Source organism: Notolepis coatsorum (assembly GCF_963971535.1).
Source record: "Notolepis coatsorum genome assembly, chromosome: 15".
Classification (NCBI taxonomy): Eukaryota; Metazoa; Chordata; class Actinopteri; order Aulopiformes; family Paralepididae; genus Notolepis; species Notolepis coatsorum.
In genome coordinates, this window is record NC_140179.1 from 37,469,636 (window position 1) to 37,491,481 (window position 21,846).

Below are 21,846 nucleotides of genomic sequence, written 5' to 3' on the forward strand. Positions count from 1 at the left end.
TCTGGGTGGTTTTTTTTTGATGGAGGCTTTGTCATGGTGCTCAACAACGCCAGCATATGCTTCTTCCGCCGGGGGGGGCTGTTTTCAGTTGACCCCTTTGGCGCCTGTCTCGTCCGCAGTGCTCCAGGCTCAGGTTTACAGCCTGCTGCCTGGTTTCCCCGTTGCTCTGCCTGCTTCCGTTGGTTAACCTTTTTGAGTACTTTACGGCCATGCTGACTGCCTGTGTTGCAGGGTCAGTGTGCCAGGCGGTGTACTATTGGGGGGAAAGGGCCCGCTCTTGGAGGGGCCCTGTCCGAATACACTGGCGATGTGGGGGGCGGTGTCACTAAGTGACCGCCTGGTGGGGTCTTGATGCCTGGCGTCATTGACCTCTCCGGGCCCCCCTTTTTCCAGGGGATCCAGTCCCTTCAGTGGGTCTGGGTCTTCCTTCGCGCTCCGCTGCTACGGCCTTGCCACGGGGTTGAGTTTGCTCTTGACTCCGTGTTTTTGGGGGCAGTAACGAGGGTTGTTCCTTCCGTTCGTTCCCTGGTGGCATGCGGGTTGTGCGTGTGCGTAGTCATGGGGTCAAGCCACGATCTGCTCACCCTGTGCGTTGAGTTGCTTGAGTTCCTCTTCGCACGGTCGGATCCGTCTCCCTCCCGTCCTCCAATAGGGAGGGTATCCTCCATTAGGGAGGGTCGGGGGGGCTCGGTCCTCCCCGGTCTGATGGTTGTGGGGGGCCTCAGTGGGGTACATTTGTCGAGCTTCAGGCTCCCGCTCAGCTCCTGTAGTGCAGATGACGCTGAGCGGCAGCCATAATGAAATAGAACGTAAGGTTATGTATATAACCAAGTTCTATGAATTATGGTGACGCTCAGCGTCAGGACGCCACTGCGGCCCTTGATCTCACCTTGTGGTGAAAGTTTGGGAAGGAGGCGAGTAGGTGACCACACACCTGCTTATGAAGGTAAGCGGATAGGGGTGTGGCCAGACGAATGTTGAGATGTAAAGGTACATTATGGAATTTTTTATTCAGTGCTCGTGCACGAAGTGAAGTGCGTGCAGATGACGCTGAGCGTCACCATAATTCATAGAACTTGGTTATATACATAACCTTACATTAATGGGTGTCATTTTCAGAGCTGTTTTTTCACTGCAAGTGAGTAAATTATCAACACAATACTGTGTAATATCAACACTTCAGCAGAGTTATTTGACCTCAGTGTTTTAATAACTCAATGCAGTGTTAATGAGCATTGGAATTCACCTCAATCAGAGTTAATTTGTTATCACATAAGAGTAAATTATCAACACTAATATTTACACTCTCAAGTGTTATTAAACCTATAGTGTTAAGTTTAAATAACACTATACAGTGTAAGCGAGTGTTAAATTTGTATAGTGTTAAGTTTAAATAACACTATACAGTGTAAGCGAGTGTTAAATTTGTACTCTAATTAGAGTTAATTTAACTCAAACATTTTAACACAGGAGCAAGAGTCAATTTAACACTTCGTAGTTGGACTCATATACACTCTGGAATAGTGTTAAATTCGACTCTTTAAGTGTTAATTTGACACTTAAACTTGGGTGTTCAGGTCTGTGGGACCTGTTATCAATGTGTATACTAAAAGATAAATATGTTTTATATGTTCATCTGTGAAGAACAAATAAAACAATGCATGTTCTGTGTTCTTGTGTTTGGGTCCACTGGACCCAAAAGTGTGGAAATTGTAGTTGAAAACAAGTAAACATGAAATTAAACAAAAGGGTTCACTGTGCACCTTCACTGTCTGCCTCCACCTTGCTTCATTTATTCATTAAGTTAAACATTAATTATAATGGATTCTTATTTTTAACAGATAACATTTTATCACAAAAAACGAATCACTAATGACTTTTATTGTTAAATAACAATGTGAGGTAAATGGCAATATATATATGCTGTCTATCTGCTTGTAATTGAGATAAAGTTAACATCTGTTATGTTTTTTTTTTTTCTTTTTTTTTTCTACATATTTCTACATTATTTAAAATTCCATAATAAGACCCCCGGACATTGAGTGAGGGTTAATAACACCAACCATCGACGTCCCTTGTGAAAAAATAGGGACAATGCACATTAATAAACATTTATATGTAAACATGGCAGATTGTAGCTATAAGCTCATTTACATATTTAGTCCCTTTGCAGGTTGAATTGAACACAAAACATGCAAAGAACATGCAATACAAAGGCAATGAACAATAAAGACAATAAACAATGTACATAATCATGCAGTACAAAGACCACATGCTGGACAAAAATAAACAACAAAAACATAAACAAATGTACATAACCTTATTACAACAAAACTCTGACATGACAATACACAGGACTAATTGACACACAAACAATTAACACTGTATGGTGACTGCTCTTTAAAAATGTGTATGTTATGTACAGTAAGCAATATTGTGTGTATGTATGTATGTATGTATGTATGTATGTATGTATGTATGTATGTATGTATGTATGTATGTATGCATGCATGCATGCATGCATGCATGTATGTATGTATGTATGTATGTGTGTGTGTGTGTGTGTGTGTGTGTGTGTGTGTGTGTGTGTGTGTGTGTGTGTGTGTGTGTGTGTGTGTGTGTGTGTGTGTGTGTGTGTGTGTGTGTGTGTGTGTGTGTGTGTGTGTGTGTGTGAAAATTATCGCATTTTCCAGAGTTTTATCAGGAGTCACTTGTGCTAGTTGCATATCTTGTTGGCAGCAGTTGGTTGCTATGCAACATTTGAGAAGATCAGGTGGGCAAGCCCCTTAAGGTGATTGTGCAACTGTCTACGTTTTCTGATCCTTTTTTTCTTTTTGAAATTGGAGTGACGCATTAATTAAAGTAGCAGGGAGAGAGACAGCTCATAACTAGCAATGTAGCACTTATTTTATTTATTTTATTAATTCATATTTTACCTTTTATTTTACCAGGTAGTCACTTGAGATCAAAGATCTCTTTTTCGAGCAAGACCTGGCTCATGTCATGAGAATTACAACACAACTACTCATACATTACAACATCTATCACAGTAGAAAAATATCAACAAAATAAATCTTTCTGTAGCATAAAAAGAAAACATAAAAGGAAATAAATTAAATAAAGTCAATGCATTCTTACTTTTCACTGGTTTAAAATACAACATTGTTTATTCACAACTTTGACCATTTCCTGCATACATTTAGTCTAGCTGGGACACCTTGTGGAAGTAAACACCCAGCATGTTGATCCCCTGAATGTATACAGTTGGATCTGAAAATAAAGGGAAAAGCACATAAAACCCATTACTTATTATGTGCAAAATAAATCAGATTTTTTTTTTTTTTGCGTAGTGCCCTTTTACAAGTGCTGTAGACCGCGTTTGGCTACTAGATGTCGCACTACACCTCCCCTCCCATTGCTGTCACATCACAACACCTCTGATTGATTGATTGATTAAAAACTTTATTAACAGATTGCAGAATGGGTACAATACAGTATATGGCTCAATACAAACAACTGCTAAGAGGATGCAGACCAGAAAAAGGCTTTCGTCTTGTTTACATAAGGGTCCTCTATTTTCAATTCATCAAGACATTTATGACATACAAGACATACAAATATACAGTACTGTGTAAGAAAAAGAGACCATAAAAAAATATACATCCGAAGGGGAAGAAACTGTTGGAGGGGGTTGGGTGGGTGGGGATTTTGACAGTACCAGGGCCAGTTTCTAATTGCAGCCACCCGTAGGTGCTCCTTGAGGGCGGTTTTGAAGGTGGTATAGGGATTCACATTCCTTCACGGTTTTGGGTAGGGCGTTCCACATTATTGTGGCATAATTGCGAAACATGTTTGAGCCGAATCTGGGTTGCACATGATTTGTGGAACTCTGTTGAATATAGAGGGTGTATGTATGGTTGTAACTGACTGTAATTGCTCTCTACTGCCCTCATGACTGCATGTATATCTGTGTCCACTGGAGAGCACTGTAGGCAGAGCGTCTACTGTCTACACCAGGTTGGGACTATATAAACCTTGGTTCCCTCCTACTGTTCCTTCTTCTCACTTCTGCCCCTCCCGGAGAGGAGATGATATGTGCTGCTGTATTATGAGACAACATGATAAATAAACCGCTGCCAGCAGAGCAAGGCCAAAGATGGAATACCATGCCTCTTGTATACATTATTGTCGCCCCATAGCCAAATCTGTTAACAGGTTATGGGCCCAGATCTCGCAGGGGTGAAATAATAAAGGTAGTTAGCTTAGCTGACGTGTAGGCCAGAGCAGCACCGGGAGTACCGCGTGGCTAGATACTAGGCCAACGGAGCTTAAGCTACACCAACCACCTACCACCAAGAAAGAGGATGGCGACCAAGGGAAGAAGCAAGTGGCCCACATTTAACGGGAAAGCGGAAGGATATGAGCTCTGGGAAGAGCGCATGCTATGTTGCATGCACGGCGCGGGACTCAAGGCGGTGATCCTGGCGGCCCCCGCGGGGCCACTGACGGCGGAGGACCAAGCACAAGACGACAAACTAAACGTGGACGCATACTGTGAGTTGGCGCCGCTGCTCGACGATATGAGCTTGGGACTAATATTCCGCGACACGAAGGACAAAGGCCGAGAAAGCCTGGGAGTGTTGAGGGAGCATTACATCGGACGGGGTAGTGTCCCTCTACGTAACGTTAACGGCCCTGAAGAAGGGGCACACAGAGACGATGACAGAATACATCATCCGAGCTGAGCAGATCATGATGCCGCTCAAGAGTGCAGGAGAGGCACCAGGAGAGGGGCTAATGATGGCAATGGTGATGAGAGGACTGCCGGAGTTATACAGGCCGTTCGCGCTACTGGTTACCCACGGTTCAACGGACATGACATTGGGGCAGTTCAAAGCCAAGCTGCGGAACTTTGAGGCTTCAGAGGATATCCACCCAGACGTCGCGGAAGCGGGGGGGGATAGCACTGAAAGCCCGAGCGACACAGAGGGAAAGGGCCAGGCCCACGACGGAGCTGATGTGTTGGCGATGCGGAGAGAACGGGCATCGGAGAGATAACTGCAACAAGACAGTCTGGTGCAACTTCTGCAGATCATCGGGGCACACAGACAAAGAGTGCCAAAAGAAACGAGACCAGAGCGCCCGATACACACATGGGCAAGATGTCGGCCAGAGACGAGGCAGCGCACATGGACAGGATGGCGGCGACGGACGAGACCGCGACTACAAACAAGATGGCGGCGATGGACGAGATCGCGGCCACGGCCAAGATGGCGACTGTGGACGAGATGGCGACTACAGACAAGATGGCGGCAACAGAGATCGTGTGACGGGTCGAGATGACGCACGGAGAGCGGCGGGACGAGAGGATTCCGTCTTCGGGGCGCGGACTACAGGCGTCACCCGGCCAACACAGCACCGGCAGCTCCCGAGGAAGGGGTTGATCGTAGACACAGGTGCGTCGTCCCACATCATCAACGACAGGAGCAGTTTCAAGAACTTCGATAAATCCTTCGAGCCGGAGGGACACAGCATGGAGCTGGCAGACGGGAAGCGCACCTACGGGTTGGCGCAAGGGAGAGGAGACGCACAGGTACGCCTTATAGACAGTAAGGGACGCCGGTGTACACTGTAAAAAAAAAATCGGTAGAAAAACGGTAAAAGTCTGGCAGTTTGGGGACATTGAATTAGTGTAAAATTTACATTGAAATACCCTAATTAAAATAAAGTGGAAAAGCAATAAATTTACAGATAATTCTGTTTATTATTTGAGAACCCGAGAACAGAGAATCACTGTTAATTGACAGGTTAGGTTCAGCAGTGAAACACTGTTATTTTACAGGTTTTTTCCTACATTATTATGATCAAACACCTTCAATAAAGTGACAGAACTTAAAGTTCAGCAGTGAAACACTGTTATTTCACAGGTCTTTCCTAAATTATTACGATCAAACTCCTTCAATAAAGTGACAGAACTTAAAGTTCAGCAGTGAAACACTGTTATTTCACAGGTTTTTCCTAAATTATTATGATCAAACTCCTTCAATAAAGTGACAGAACTTAAAGTTCAGCAGTGAAACACTGTTATTTTACATGTTTTCCCAGAATTATTACAATCAAATTCCTTCAATAAAGTGACAGAACTTAAAGTTCAGCAGTGAAACACTGTTATTTTACATGTTTTCCCAGAATTATTACAATCAAACTCCTTCAATTAAGTGACAGAACTCAAAGTTCAGCAGTGAAACACTGTTATTTTACATGTTTTCCCAGAATTATTACAATCAAACTCCTTCAATTAAGTGACAGAACTCAAAGTTCAGCAGTGAAACACTGTTATTTTACATGTTTTCCCATAATTATTACAATCAAACTCCTTCAATTAAGTGACAGAACTCAAAGTTCAGCAGTGAAACACTGTTATTCTACATGTTTTCCCATAATTATTACAATCAAACTCCTTCAATTAAGTGACAGAACTCAAAGTTCAGCAGTGAAACACTGTTATTTTACATGTTTTCCCATAATTATTACAATCAAACTCCTTCAATTAAGTGACAGAACTCAAAGTTCAGCAGTGAAACACTGTTATTTCACAGGTTTTTCCTCAATTATTACGATCAAACTCCTTCAATAAAGTGACAGAACTTAAAGTTCAGCAGTGAAACACTGTTATTTTACAGGTTTTCCCATAATTATTACAATCAAACTCCTTCAATTAAGTGACAGAACTTAAAGTTCAGCAGTGAAACACTGTTATTTCACAGGTTTTTCCTCAATTATTACAATCAAACTCCTTCAATAAAGTGACAGAACTCAAAGTTCAGCAGAGAAACACTTTTATTGTACAGATTGTTAGAAACAAAAAGCTTCAAGTGTTAACAAACGATCAGGATTGTAAAACTGCTTTATTTTGGAAGCAAGTGTGCTGTATAAAACAGATTCAAATGATTTAAAACTTTAGCTTGCAGTGTTTGTTCAAATATAATGTTTAAATACAGTATGTAAAGTTAAAAACCTATAGAAGTACAATCTAAACACTATTTATGGATCAATATGCATGGCAGCTGCCACCATTGGTGTGTGAATGTGTGTGAATAGGTGAATGAGAGGCCATACGCGCTTTGGATAAAAGCGCTATTGCTATATAAGTGCAGTCCATTGAACATAACATAATGGCCAAGTAGTAAATTAAACTTTATGTCCACAATTCTGAACTATCCCTTCAATGTCATCAGATGATTTCAACTTTTAAAAGCGGAGAAAGCAACATATTGTGCTGTTGAACCGAGGGGGTTGTGGTCAGGTCTACAGTTTTTTAGCTTTACCATTTCAGTTTTATATTGTTTTCCACAATATTCTCCCGACCCCTGGGGGCTCCATAATATATGTGAACATTATACTGTTTAATTCAGAATCCCAACTATACAGTGTATTACTAAGTAAAAATCAAAACATACCACACCACAAAAGGTCAATGAATCAGTGGCACAAGTGAAGAGCAGATAAGGAACAATCCTCCAGATTGGCAGTAATCAGCTGGATCCTTGGTGCATGGTGCATCTGGGAAAATGAAAAAAAAGGACACTATGATTCACTGGAAAGTCCGGGACTGTACATTAGGAGGGGGTGGGTGGTAGGAAAAAAGATATATACGGTGGGGAGGAGACTGTCTACAGATACACCTGTGTGATGTTGCTACGGAGTTAAGCTAATAAACGTATACTATACTCACAACCACAGCAGGGGACACAACTATTTTGTTACCCTGCCATGTGGCGGACAGACCTCGCAAATGTCACTCGCCCAATAGCCTCCAGCTGCAACCACTCGAGTCCCTGAGTGATGACTGCTTGGCGCCGCCTCGGTAGAAAAAATTCCCTTTTCATGATATTTGGCGCCTCTGATTGGCTCAATTTTGTTTCAATCTGTATGCATCTACAAATCATATTATACCAGGTAGTCAATTCCGTTAGACTGCGAATCAAATTGACGGATCTCCCCAATCAAATTGACGGAAATCCGTCTTGAGACGGAACACTTTAATGCCTGCATTCAACATCGATTATCTATTGTTCAGGATGTAGGAACGTTATACTTTTTCATTCATACAAAAATACAAAAATACCTTCTAGAATATAAGTATGTTTTATCATTTCCTGTAGTAATTCCTAGAACGTGAGTTATAGACCTAAATGCATCGATTGCCGTTTATTCCCTAGACACGCTATATTAAAAAATTCAACTGTATATGATCGTATACGTTATGCGTCATCATGCACGGAGGAAAGGGGGGGGGGGCGGCGTTTATAATTACGTGATCGTCAGTAAATGCTTTATGTAGTATGGGTGATATATTGATCAGATGGTTTGCAGTGAAATGAATAAATTGGGCTGAAAATAACCAGGGTTTAGCCCAGTCAGATTTAAGGCTTTAAGACTTTTTAATGCCAATCAGAATTAAATTTAATACCAATTTCACGATAACAAAATGGCAAAAATCATGGGTACTCTCAGTACTCATTCAAGGGTACTACGACTATGCCTGCACCTCATGGTACCAAAGCACCTCAAAGGCACTAAAAACAAGATTACAAACATCACAAAACAAACTGGTCAGACTACTGCTTAACCTCACTCCTAAAACCCACTTTACCCCTGCCCACATTCAAAACCGCTCTTAAAGAGCACCTACGGGAGACTGCAATTCGAAACTGGCCACCGTAAATGTCCACCCCCCCCCCCCTCCTCCTAATGTACAGTCTCATCCCCATCATATATATATAATATTTTCTGTTAGGATCTCTGGGTAACAGTACTGTATATTATTTGCATATCGTATATGTCACAAATGTAACAGTACTACAGTATATACCTGTATGTCATGTATGTCCCTATGCCATAAATGTCATGATGTCATGTATGTTTTTACTGTATTTATTTCTGTATATGTTCGGACAGAGATACGGGATGGTTTGAAAGCTCGGCGTTGCTAATAAATATTTTTAATATTTTTTATAAACTGCTCAAAGCGGCATTATTTCCGCCGTTGGGTGATCACAGCGCCTGCGCACCATCCCGTATCTCTGTCCGAAACCCTCGTGCAACTGTGAGCACATTTGTAATGTCTCTGTGATACTTGTATAACGAACGGTTCGGCCAGAACCAGTCCTTCAGGGTAAATCTAGGTTGGTTTCCCATTGAGGAGCAAGTGACTGTGGATTCACTCGGTGCAGCACAGTCACGAAAGGGGCTATGGACCCTGATGTAAACAAGACAAACGTCTTTTTCTGGTCTGCATCACCTTAACAATTGTGTGTATTGAGCCGTACTGTATTGTACCCATTCTGCAATCTGTTAAATAAAGTTTTCATTCATTCATTCAGCCAGCCGCCGCGCTCACTGGGGCTATTGATAGCGTCAATTAATTGTTGTTGTTGTTGGTACTGCCGCTGCGGATGTGAACGGGGCCGGAGGGGCTTTGGGAGGATGGGAAAGTTATTATTATTATTATTATTATAATAGTAATTGGCTATCATACGTGCCTAGCTAGCGTTAGCTAAAAGAGCCCTCGCAGTGAAGTTATTATTATTATAGCTATCATACTGCAATATAAACTGAGTTTTATAGTGAAAAGAGCAGCTTTATTTTGGTCAAGATTGAAGGCTCTATATTGCAGGAAATTGCACATACAGGTGTTCATTAAATGTAAAAAAAATAAAATAAAAAAAAAGAATAAAAAAGAATCTTGCACCCCCACTTTCAACTATAACTAGGCGGCCATGGGTGTATATATGAATTTTGAATGCCATGGCGAAAAAATTCAATATTGATCTCAATAACGCTGTACAGCGAGATCCAATAGGGTCCAGCTGCAGACTCGGAGCCTCGGTCCAGATTGGAACTTCCGCCCTGCCACAGGACTATTACTCCTGTGACAGGGCAATGCGCTGATTGGCGGAAAGTACGGAAGTATCTCGAAGTACGTCTGACGTATCTCGAATTACGTCTGACGTTTCTCTACGTTAGCGAACATTAAACGTTGTATTCATAAAATAATATAAATTCAGCAGCATGGGGAGGGCCGGGGGGAGGGGAGGTACAGGTAGTAGAAGACATAGAGGTACAGGTCACATAATTATAGTACAGTGGAGAAGTAAAAATAGAATAAAAAGGCAGTGGAAACAATATACAATATTATTAACTCTAATAATAACACGCCTCGCAGGCTCATTATAATACGAGAGCCGTGGGTCTGCATTGTATAGAGCGGATCCCCCGGCCGTATTCAAGCGCTGGAGCGCTTTGCCATGGATCAAACTGTATTAATATAGTAGTAATAATAGTAGTTGGCTAGTTGCGCGCTTCTGGCCACCTCCCGCAGTGCGCGCATACACACATACTGTCTGTAGCCTATACAGTACGTGCAAAATTAGTTGTCAAGAGCCAATCGCACAGGTTGCCTCATCTCATCTGGCTCTGCAAATAGATCTAGAGTCTGAATATCATATATAGCCTGCTGATGATCTCTCTCAAATCCATTCTGAGAACGGAATGCAGTGCCTGCGACGCGGGTCTTGATTGATTGATTGATTGATTGATTGATTGAAAATTGTATTAACAGATCATGCTGGACCTACAAAAGGCCTTTGACACTGTCAATCACTCCATTCTTGATTGAACATTTTATTAACAGATTGCAGAATGGGTACAGTACAGTACAGCTCAATACACACAATTGTTAAGGGGATGCAGACCAGAGAAAGACTTTCGCCTTGGGGGGGGGGGGGGGGGTCGGGTAGGAGGGGTGGGTGGGTGGGGGACACTGTGCAACTGTACAAGCAAAACTGTACATTGGAATATTGACAAAACCATACTTGGTCATTTACTGTACATTGGAGGGGGTTGGGTTACAACACAGGAGCAGAGTATAAACAACAGTACAGGAATGAGAAACAGTACTGTACTGTTTTGTAGGTCCAGCATGATCTGTTAATACAATTTTCAATCAATCAATCAATCAATCAATCAATCAATCAATCAAGACCCTCGTCGCGGGCACTGCATTCCGTTCTCAGAATGGATTTGAGACGAGAGAGAGAGAGAGAGAGAGAGAGAGATCATCAGCAGGCTATATATGATATTCAGACTCTAGATCTATTTGCAGAGCCAGATGAGATGAGGCAACCTGTGCGATTGGCTCTTGACAACTAATTTTGCACGTACTGTATAGGCTACAGACAGTATGTGTGTATGCGCGCACTGCGGGAGGTGGCCAGAAGCGCGCAACTAGCCAACTACTATTATTACTACTATATTAATACAGTTTGATCCATCGCAAAGCGCTCCAGCGCTTGAATACGGCCGGGGGATCCGCTCTATACAATGCAGACCCACGGCTCTCGTATTATAATGAGCCCGCGAGGCGTGTTATTATTAGAGTTAATAATATTGTATATTGTTTCCACTGCCTTTTTATTCTATTTTTACTTCTCCACTGTACTATAATTATGTGACCTGTACCTCTATGTCTTCTACTACCTGTACCTCCCCTCCCCCCGGCCCTCCCCATGCTGCTGAATTTATATTATTTTATGAATACAACGTTTAATGTTCGCTAACGTAGAGAAACGTCAGACGTAATTCGAGATACGTCAGACGTACTTCGAGATACTTCCGTACTTTCCGCCAATCAGCGCATTGCCCTGTCACAGGAGTAATAGTCCTGTGGCAGGGCGGAAGTTCCAATCTGGACCGAGGCTCCGAGCGGAAGTTCCAATCTGGACCGAGGCTCCGAGTCTGCAGCTCGACCCTACTTGCGAGATCTGGCGGTCAAAGCATGGCGGGCAATAACCCTTTACAGCGTGGATGTGTTAATAATGATTTGAAGATGTTTACACTTTTTTTTACAACCCTACTGTTCTCCCAAGAATTAAATAAAGGTTTGATGATGATGACATGTCCTAGAAGAGAGATATAGATAGAGTGGGTGTGTTTGTGTTTGTACATGGAAGTTATACTCACATCAGCTTAAGGGAGATGCCATCCATGTCAATTCAGCATAGGATGATTCAGATGGCCTTGTGGTCAGCAGGGTCCCCCTCTGGCTGCTGGCCTCTGGTAGAGGTGTAGATCACCAGTGTCATCCCTCTGAGAACACAATTAGACTTTAGACAGTGGCTTGCGAGCACGATGAGCCTCATTTCTTTATTTTGTGATTGCTCTATCTATCTGATCTTATTACAAAATACTTGCCTCCTAGATCACTAAATGCGGGGCTCCTATCCTATTGAACATATTTTACTTTGTGTGTTTATTTTAACAATAATTTGTGATGCCATCACACAAACTGGCATTTAAAGGGTCAAATTTCAAAAAGTCCTGCACCAGAATGCAGGAAATTAAGTTTTTGTAACAAAATAATTGTGTGTGTGTGTGTGTGTGTGTGTGTGTGCGTGTGTGTGAGAGAGAGAGAGAGAGAGAGAGAGAGAGAGAATGATGGACAATTGCTTGCTGTGTGAGAGAGAGAGAGAGAGAGAGAGAGAGAGAGAGAGATAGAGATTAAGTACATTTGCTGAAATACAGTTGTTCTTAATTTTCTCACTTGCTATGTGAGAATGTTAGTTATTATGTTCTCAATGCCCTTGCATTGTATGAGTTGTGTGGACGCGTTTGCTAGTTCTAGTGCTATCCCTTTGTACATTGTGGCTGTGTCTGACAAAAGTTAACAATAAATAATGGTATTAGGAATACATTTGCCTCCTGCGTGAACTGTGCATAGCTGAATAGACTGTATTTTAACACCGGTCATATGGTGGTACTTGGAGAGCCAGCTACATTCTCAGGTGGTACTTGGTGTAAAAAGTTTGAGAACCACTGATCTATCATGTATAAAATTCAACTCACAATTCTACATGGGCTTCAGGTGGTGGTCTGCGTCTTCAGGTGGTGACATACTTCCCGCAACTGGCGAAGAATCTCTGAAATATTGGATTGTTTGACAGTGACACACAACAGAATATTATTTTATGCCTGAATTTCCCCAAAATGGCTAATTGGACAGCACTTCTCCACCATCAGTGGCTATACGTGTCAGATAGGTGCAGATAGGAGAATCTGTCTGAATGACAAAGAAATCGCTTAACTCTCCCTCCCTCGGCCGCTATTGGCGCGACGGTGTAGCGGTCATTCCTATATGGCTATGACTATGAGCCCAGATGCAACGAGTATATTGTCTACTCAAAATCAACTAAGTGTCATGATTACGTCATTACAACCTGGGACTTGGATGGGAGAGCAGGAAAGATCCAATGTCTTCAGTCAAAAATCCGCCAATCAATGCAAAGGTAAACATACGTCTTTAGAGACGTTTTATATAAGAATAAACACCAGTGAACTTGTGTATAAAATTCAACTCACGCTACAGGCAGTCTCTGCCTGCGTGCAACTGCTGGTCTCTGGTGGTAATTCAGGAATGGCTTCAAGTTCCTCTGGCGAAGAATCTCTGAAATATTGAATACGACAATAAAAATGTTATGCCAGTGAGAGAGGGAGACGGAGATAGAGGGAGAGACAGACATAGCACTGCTGTGTCATCAAATGACAAAGGCTTTGGCAATGTAGGTGTTGTGTGAAGTGGAGGGGGTCGAGGTGAGAGAGACAGAAAGACAGAGATGAAAACACAGATAAAGGTGTGAAGTTTGAAGTGGGGTGAGAGAGACAGACAATATTGAATTGAAAGATAATACTTACTGAGCTGAATCAATGGCAGTGTGGTAATAGGGGCTGGAGTTATACATTGGCATTCCTAGAGAAAGAGCAACATAATTAACAAAATAAGGAAAAAATAAGCACCATCAAAGTAGTTATCAATGAGCACCATATAACCTACAGTAGCAAGTGTACCTAGCTCCATATACCTAGCGCATGTCTGGTGGTAAAAACAAAACATGATTTGAGAATGTGTTAGTTAACTCACCTTGATAGCGGCGATGATTGCCAGCGAATTCTAAAAAGAAGACGATCAAAATATTCAAAAAACCTTGTATGCAATTTATCAAGACTGTGTATATTATATATATATATGTTTAGAGTAGCAGGAGCTAGAAGTTCAAATATGTCAGTCTTTCAAAGCCCCATTTTTTATATATAACAAAAGGCAGAATGAACATCACTGCCGCCCTGCTGGATTAAATTCTGAATTGCAGGTAGGCCTGAATAAGTATTTACTGTGCAAAATAACCAAAACCAGATAAATAATATCTGTTTTTTTATGAAGCACAGATCATGTTAATTAAGTATTCTGAGTCTGAGCAGACAGAAAACCATCTTACCCTCAGCAAGGGATTACTTTGTGCTGAAGACCCACAATGCAACACAACAACTGCAAGCTAAAATGCCTCACATACAAAACGAAATAAAATAGAGCCATGGCTGTGTCCCAAGTTTAACACAATTGAACTATAATAAAGTATTTGTTAACACTAGTTACAACAATGCTTATGTAACTATTAAAAACGTACATTTTAATCACGAAACAAAATGGCAGAATAACGTTAGCTAGCATGATAGCTAGCTAACGTTAGTAGCTATAATAATATGCATCACTATTTGCTCAAACAAGCTCCAAACTATTTGCCACGGCACAGAGATAACATTTAGTCAAACGATAACAGCCCGGTGATGGTATCTGAACGGAATCATACTATTCCCATAAGAACTCACTTACCAGTTAAGTACCATCTAGCATGTTAGCTAATAATGCTAACAAGCTTCGTTCTAGCCTACTAGTTGCCACCACGGTAATAATTCACAAAGTAGCATGTAGTCAAACGATGACAGCAAGATTATGGTATGTGAATGGCATAATACATAATATTGTCAATGACTTACCAAGGAGTTTGGCTCAGACTATTTGTCAAGCAGTCAGTGAAGACACCATCCATCGCGCCAAAGTGTTTGAATACCTCAAGTCCTGTGAGATCTTCTAGGTCTCGCGAGTTGCTTAGGACTATACCCTCTCGAAGGGGAGGGGAGGGGGAGGAGGGGAGGGGGAATCTACTAAATTGATTCAACGACAGTTTTTCAAATGTTGAAATGGTATCTGTAATTAAATATTGAATCAACATAGCTTTTTCAACCTCAACCAAAAATAACCAATCTGACTGTACATTGGAGGTGGTTGGGTGGGTGGGGGGGTTGGGTAGGAGGGGTGGGTGGGGGACACTGTACAACTGTACATAAATATTACAGTGACAGTCCAGTTGAGTTAATGGATGGAGGGGGGGGGGGGCGTTGACTTGCAACGGATGGACTATAGTGCAGCAATGCAAGTTCAATTCACAGTTATTACTACAGACCGGTGGCACTCACCTCTGTGGTCATGAAATGTTTCGAGAGGCTGGTCAAGGACCACATTTGTGCCTCCCTCCCCAGTGATATGGACCCTATGCAATTTGCATACAGGACAAACAGGTCCACTGACGACGCGGTCTCCCAGGTACTGCACAGCACCCTCTCTCACCTTGACCGTCAGAAGGGGGGCTATGTGAGACTGTTGTTCATACAGCTCAGCGTTCAACACCATAGTCCCCATCACCAGACTGGTGGACAAGCTGATCGAGCTGGGTCAGAGCTCCGCCCTGAGCGCCTGGGTACTGGACTTTCTGAGTGAAAGACCCCAGGCGGTCAGGGTGGGGGGTCAGACCTCCAACACCATCACCCAATTCAATTTCATCAATTTCATCTCTGTGCGTCAGAGTTAATTTTTTTACAGAGCGCTAGCTGCTCCCTACTTCCAGTCCTTGTGCTAAACTATAGGCTATAGTTGCTTGCTTCCAGCCCTTGTGCTAAGCTATAGCTAGCTGGTCCCTATACTGCTTCCAGCCCTTGTGCTAAGCTATATAGCTAGCTGCTCCCTACTGCTTCCAGCCCTTGTGCTAAGCTATAGGCTAGCTGGTCCCTATACTGCTTCCAGCCCTTGTGCTAAGCTATAGCTAGCTGCTCCCTACTGCTTCCAGCCCTTGTGCTAAGCTATAGGCTAGCTGGTCCCTATACTGCTTCCAGCCCTTGTGCTAAGCTATAGCTAGCTGGTCCCTATACTGCTTCCAGCCCTTGTGCTAAGCTATAGCTAGCTGCTCCCTACTGCTTCCAGCCCTTGTGCTAAGCTATATGCTAGCTGGTCCCTATACTGCTTCCAGCCCTTGTGCTAAGCTATAGCTAGCTGCTCCCTACTGCTTCCAGCCCTTGTGCTAAGCAGGCTAGCTGGTCCCTATACTGCTTCCAGCCCTTGTGCTAAGCTATAGCTAGCTGGTCCCTATACTGCTTCCAGCCCTTGTGCTAAGCTATAGCTAGCTGCTCCCTACTGCTTCCAGCCCTTGTGCTAAGCTATAGGCTAGCTGGTCCCTATACTGCTTCCAGCCCTTGTGCTAAGCTATAGCTAGCTGCTCCCTACTGCTTCCAGCCCTTATGCTAAGCTATAGCTAGCTGGTCCCTATACTGCTTCCAGCCCTTGTGCTAAGCTATAGCTAGCTGCTCCCTACTGCTTCCAGCCCTTGTGCTAAGCTATAGGCTAGCTGGTCCCTATACTGCTTCCAGCCCTTGTGCTAAGCTATAGCTAGCTGCTCCCTACTGCTTCCAGCCCTTATGCTAAGCTATAGGCTAGCTGGTCCCTATACTGCTTCCAGCCCTTGTGCTAAGCTATAGCTAGCTGCTCCCTACTGCTTCCAGCCCTTGTGCTAAGCAGGCTAGCTGGTCCCTATACTGCTTCCAGCCCTTGTGCTAAGCTATAGCTAGCTGGTCCCTATACTGCTTCCAGCCCTTGTGCTAAGCTATAGCTAGCTGGTCCCTATACTGCTTCCAGCCCTTGTGCTAAGCTATAGCTAGCTGCTCCCTACTGCTTCCAGCCCTTATGCTAAGCTATAGGCTAGCTGGTCCCTATACTGCTTCCAGCCCTTGTGCTAAGCTATAGCTAGCTGCTCCCTACTGCTTCCAGCCCTTGTGCTAAGCTATAGGCTAGCTGGTCCCTATACTGCTTCCAGCCCTTGTGCTAAGCTATAGCTAGCTGGTCCCTATACTGCTTCCAGCCCTTGTGCTAAGCTATAGCTAGCTGCTCCCTACTGCTTCCAGCCCTTATGCTAAGCTATATGCTAGCTGGTCCCTATACTGCTTCCAGCCCTTGTGCTAAGCTATAGCTAGCTGCTCCCTACTGCTTCCAGCCCTTGTGCTAAGCAGGCTAGCTGGTCCCTATACTGCTTCCAGCCCTTGTGCTAAGCTATATAGCTAGCTGCTCCCTACTGCTTCCAGCCCTTGTGCTAAGCTATATATCTAGCTGCTCCCTGACACATGCCTCCTCTATTTGAACGACCACATCAAACAAGAGGTGGACGCGGGCAAATACTGCGGCATGGTCATGCTGGACCTACAAAAGGCCTTCGATACTGTCAATCACTCCATTCTGATTGACAAGCTAAAAGCAATTGATTTTGATAGCTTATCAGTGAGCTGGATGCAATCCTACCTGGAGGGGAGAGAACAGATGGTAGAGGTAAACGGTATACTCTATCCCCCCCCCTCACAGTGAGCTGTGGTGTTCCACAAGGAAGCATACTAGGACCGCTACTCTTCCTAATTTATGCAAATGACATGTCGTCAGCCTGTGACTGCAACTTGTTCCTGTTTGCGGACGACTCAGCCATGCTGGTCTCTGACAAGAACAAGTTGCAGGTTGAAAAAACCCTCAGCTCGGAACTATATAGGCAAAATCTGCATATGGCTCGCTGATAACAAACTATCATTACACATGGGCAAAACAGAGTCCATTCTCTTCGGTTCAAATAACAAACTCAGCAAGACCGACGGCTTCTCAGTTGCAGTGCATGGGTGACAATATTGTCACAAGGAAAGATGAAATTACCTACCTGGGTTCCATCCTAGAGGCAAATCTTTCCTGTGACAAAATGGCATCCAATGTAATAAAAAAAGTCAACCAACGAACTAGATTCTTGTACCGGATCTCCTCTCAAGAAACAAGAATACCCTGAAGACTCTGGCAGGAGCCCTCATTCAATATACTACGACTATGCGTGCACCTCATGGTACCAAAGCACCTCATAGGCGCTTAAATCTAAATTACAAACATCACAAAACAAACTGGTCAGACTACTACTTGACCTTACCCCCAGAACCCACCTCACCCCTGCCCACTTTGACAACCTAGGATGGCTTAGAGTAGACGACAGAGTACAGCAACTTGCAATGGGCCTGGTCTACAAGATACACTATACGACTAAGGTACCCATGTACATGTCAAAATACTTCCCAAAGGTCAGTGAATACCACAACCACTAGAGGAAGCTCAACAAATCATGTTAAACCCAGATTCGGCTCAAACAATGAACTAAACACGTTTCGCAATTATGCCACATCAATGTGGAACGCCCTACCCAAAGCTGTAAAAGAATGTGAATCACTACCCACTTTCAAAAACACCCTCAAAGAACACCTATACGGGATACTGCAATTCGAAACATGGCCCCTACAAATTTACATTTACATTTACATTTAGTCATTTAGCTGACGCTTTTATCCAAAGCGACTTACATGTTCTGTACGACAAGCCATCAGGAAGGGCACAAGCTGAGCAACAATGTTCATCAAAGTGTTGAGTGCTGGTTAGTTTATTAGGACAAGTGCATGACAGTACGGTTAGTTAGGGTTAGATTATTTTTTTTTAATTCAGATAATGGTTGAAGAAGTGCGTCTTTAGTCGACGGCGAAAGATTGGACGTGTTTCGGCTGTCCTAACTGGGGTGGGTATAGTTCATTCCACCATTGTGGGGCAAGGACTGAGAATAGGCGACTTCTCTTTGATGACCCTCCCGGAGCTTGGATAGGAGTAGGTCTGAGGCGGCCAGAAGATGCAGAGCGTAGGGGTCTTGAGGGTGTGTAGTTAGAAACCATTGATCGGAGGTAGGCGGGAGCGGTTCCCTTTGCCGCACGGTATGCTAGGTCGAGGGCCTTGAAGCGGATTCGTGCAGCAATGGGGAGCCAGTGCAGGTCCCTAAGAAGTGGGGTGACATGGGCCGACTTCGGTAGGTTTGAGATCAGGCGGGCCGCTGCGTTCTGAATGAGTTGAAACATTTCCTAACCCAGTTGTCCAGTTGCAAGACCCGACCCAGTAAGACATTTATATTAAGTCATTGTTTTCAAATAGTCATTATATAATAGAAATCTGCGACTGTCGTCTTGTCTTAAAATGTACATTTCCACGTATTTTACCGTAACAATATGCTAGCGTACATGTTTGTTCGTGCAAAGCAGCTAAAGCAATGAATGTGTTCATGCACACATGTAAGAATTAAGAATGGGAAATTCAGAAATAAAAAGTATACACTTGGTAGAATCAATATGAACAAAACTTTGCATTATATTCGAAAATCATTTAAGGTGTATTCGTGCACACGTGTCCCGCATGTCTTTGGAAAGACCAGATTACTTATTTGCCATGAAAGAGTTCTCTGCAGTATATGACAGCAGTCATAGAGTGTATATTTTCAGCAATACGTTTGTTTAGGTTAAGGTTAAAACTTTTTTTATCTTTTTTTAAATGTGATAATATTTCCACAGAGGTTGTTACAGCAGGATCTCACTGCCACCTATAGTATAGCGGCGCCTATGTACATGTATGTACCACGTGGATGGTTTGCAGGTTATTGTTACGAGACCGCCGCCATCTTATGACCGCCGCCATCTTATGAGTGAAAACAAACGAATTTCTACCATCAAATGGCATTTCACTATTTCGAAAGCCTTTCTAGGCGAGATATGCGTCAAATAAGCTTGCCCTGATTGACTTGTCCAAATTGGTTCAGTTATCTGCAATATTGGCTGAGATATATTAAACAGATTTGTTTGCGGTTTTTTGATAATCATGTCCTTAATTTGCATATAAATGATACATGGGACACTCTGACAACTTTCAAATCTAGAAACACTGGTTAGAAGTATATTTCCGGGGGGTGCATGATACCCCCCTCTATCCTAAAGATGATTAAAGCCCAACCTCCAGGTTAAACCCTACTGATCAATTATGGGTAGTTTACATCATTGGTATATAATTTCATTATTTATTTTTTTCCATTTGACACCGGAAATGCCACTCTGAAAGAGTTAAAAAGGTCCACGCACGAATAACATGCACGTGCGAATCAAAAAAGCTTATCAAACGCCGACGTCACTACAGCCAGGTGCATATTAATGAGCCGAATCTAAAAGCTAGCACGGCCGTGACGTCACTTCAGGAAATGCCTTGCCCGTCCGGGTCATAGTACTAGTTCAATGGTGGCCCACTAGGTGCATCACAGTTAGCCTATATAGTATATAGCTCCGCCGTCCCTGCTGCCTACAGTCAGGACCACTACACTGACGTTAGCCTATGGTTCTCTCCTCTTTGTGTGCCCCCGTCCTCGCGGGTGTCCTGCGGAGGAGCTTGTGGACGCGACAACAGCGGCGGCCGTTGTTAGCTCATAGCTATCGTGAACCACTAGCCTTTACGGGCTCGAGCACCCTACAGCATAGACATCTATATTCTATTATAGATATCTATGCCCTACAGGCTGCCACCATTGTCGCCGTTGTCGCGTCCATGGCCCCCCGGCAGGGTACCCGTGGGGACGGGGTGTACAGAGAGGAGAGAACCATTTTGGGTCGGCCGTTCATGCCGGCCAGCGAGCCGGATGTCGGGATATTTTGTTAGCACAATAGCTACCAAGCTAAGCTATGTTAGCTAAGTTAGCTAAGTTATAAACACAATATGTGTACAACGACACAATGATTTACATTATTACAAATATGGTAACGTGGTTGTGGCTTTAGAGATGGGTGGCTATAATCACGGAGCAATAGTGTTAGGTGAAACAGATACATTTTCATTCGGCTAGTAGTAGCAAGCATATATCAGTGCCATGCCACTAGCTGTGTGTGACTCTCAGCGCCCCCTGGTGCCCTGCACCTGTTGTGACGATCATTTCGATTACATATGAACCATTGATTAAAATATGCACGTGCAGTGATTGTGTTGGGCAGACAAAATGTTTGATAAAAACGCTAAAACTGGGTCAATTTCAATACTTTTTTTCCCCATTCTTCATGAAAGTCACTGTTGGCCTAGTCCACATTGTTTATTGAACAAAAATACAACAGAAGGTTTTGTAGATACAGTACTGAATTCTGCCATCCGGACGCATGCAATTTGAAATATGATTATAGAATATAAAATATCAGGCCTAAAATGGTTATGCGGTTAAAATGCGATTAATTAGATTAATTTTTTTAATTGCCTGACGGCACTAGAAATAACCTTTTTTGAAGTTTATTTGTGCTTCACTTCCACTTATTTTGTCTCAACAGTTTGGATTGCAGTTCCGCTTCATCAGTTGCAACATTTAGCCTATCTGCAGATTTAGGACAGGTTATATACACATGCACACACAGAACTTCCTGGAATTGTTAGATGTAACATGAGATTTGAGGGAATACTTAACTTCTGAAAAATGCCTGGTCATACATGTAAATGTAGGTCCTGTGGCCTGTCATTCAAATCGCTTAAACGTTATGTTGACCATCAGTTACTTCATAGACATGAAGCAAACAAGCAATTCCCTTGTGGTGTGGCTGACTGCAAACATCAGTTTCTGAAGTATACTGCTTTGAAAAAACATATGTACCGTGACCACAGGACCATCTCTGCTTCACAAAGAAATTATATAGGATGTTCATTCAAATGCGAGGCCGCAAGTTGTCAGGAGCAATATACTAATCTCAGGGATGTCATTGCACATCTGAAAT

At 43.1% G+C, this 21,846-nt stretch overlaps 1 long non-coding RNA gene across 1 annotated transcript; it reads right to left on the reverse strand.

Annotated features, from left to right (window-relative positions):
• Positions 1-7,335: 7,335 nt before the first annotated feature.
• LOC311241596 lies at positions 7,336-14,969 on the reverse strand. Its single transcript, XR_014620561.1, has 7 exons — positions 14,893-14,969; positions 13,979-14,008; positions 13,753-13,807; positions 13,420-13,504; positions 12,907-12,980; positions 12,025-12,150; positions 7,336-7,563 (listed from the first exon to the last, which is right to left on the reverse strand). It is a non-coding gene; the product is annotated as an uncharacterized lncRNA (long non-coding RNA).
• Positions 14,970-21,846: the final 6,877 nt, after the last annotated feature.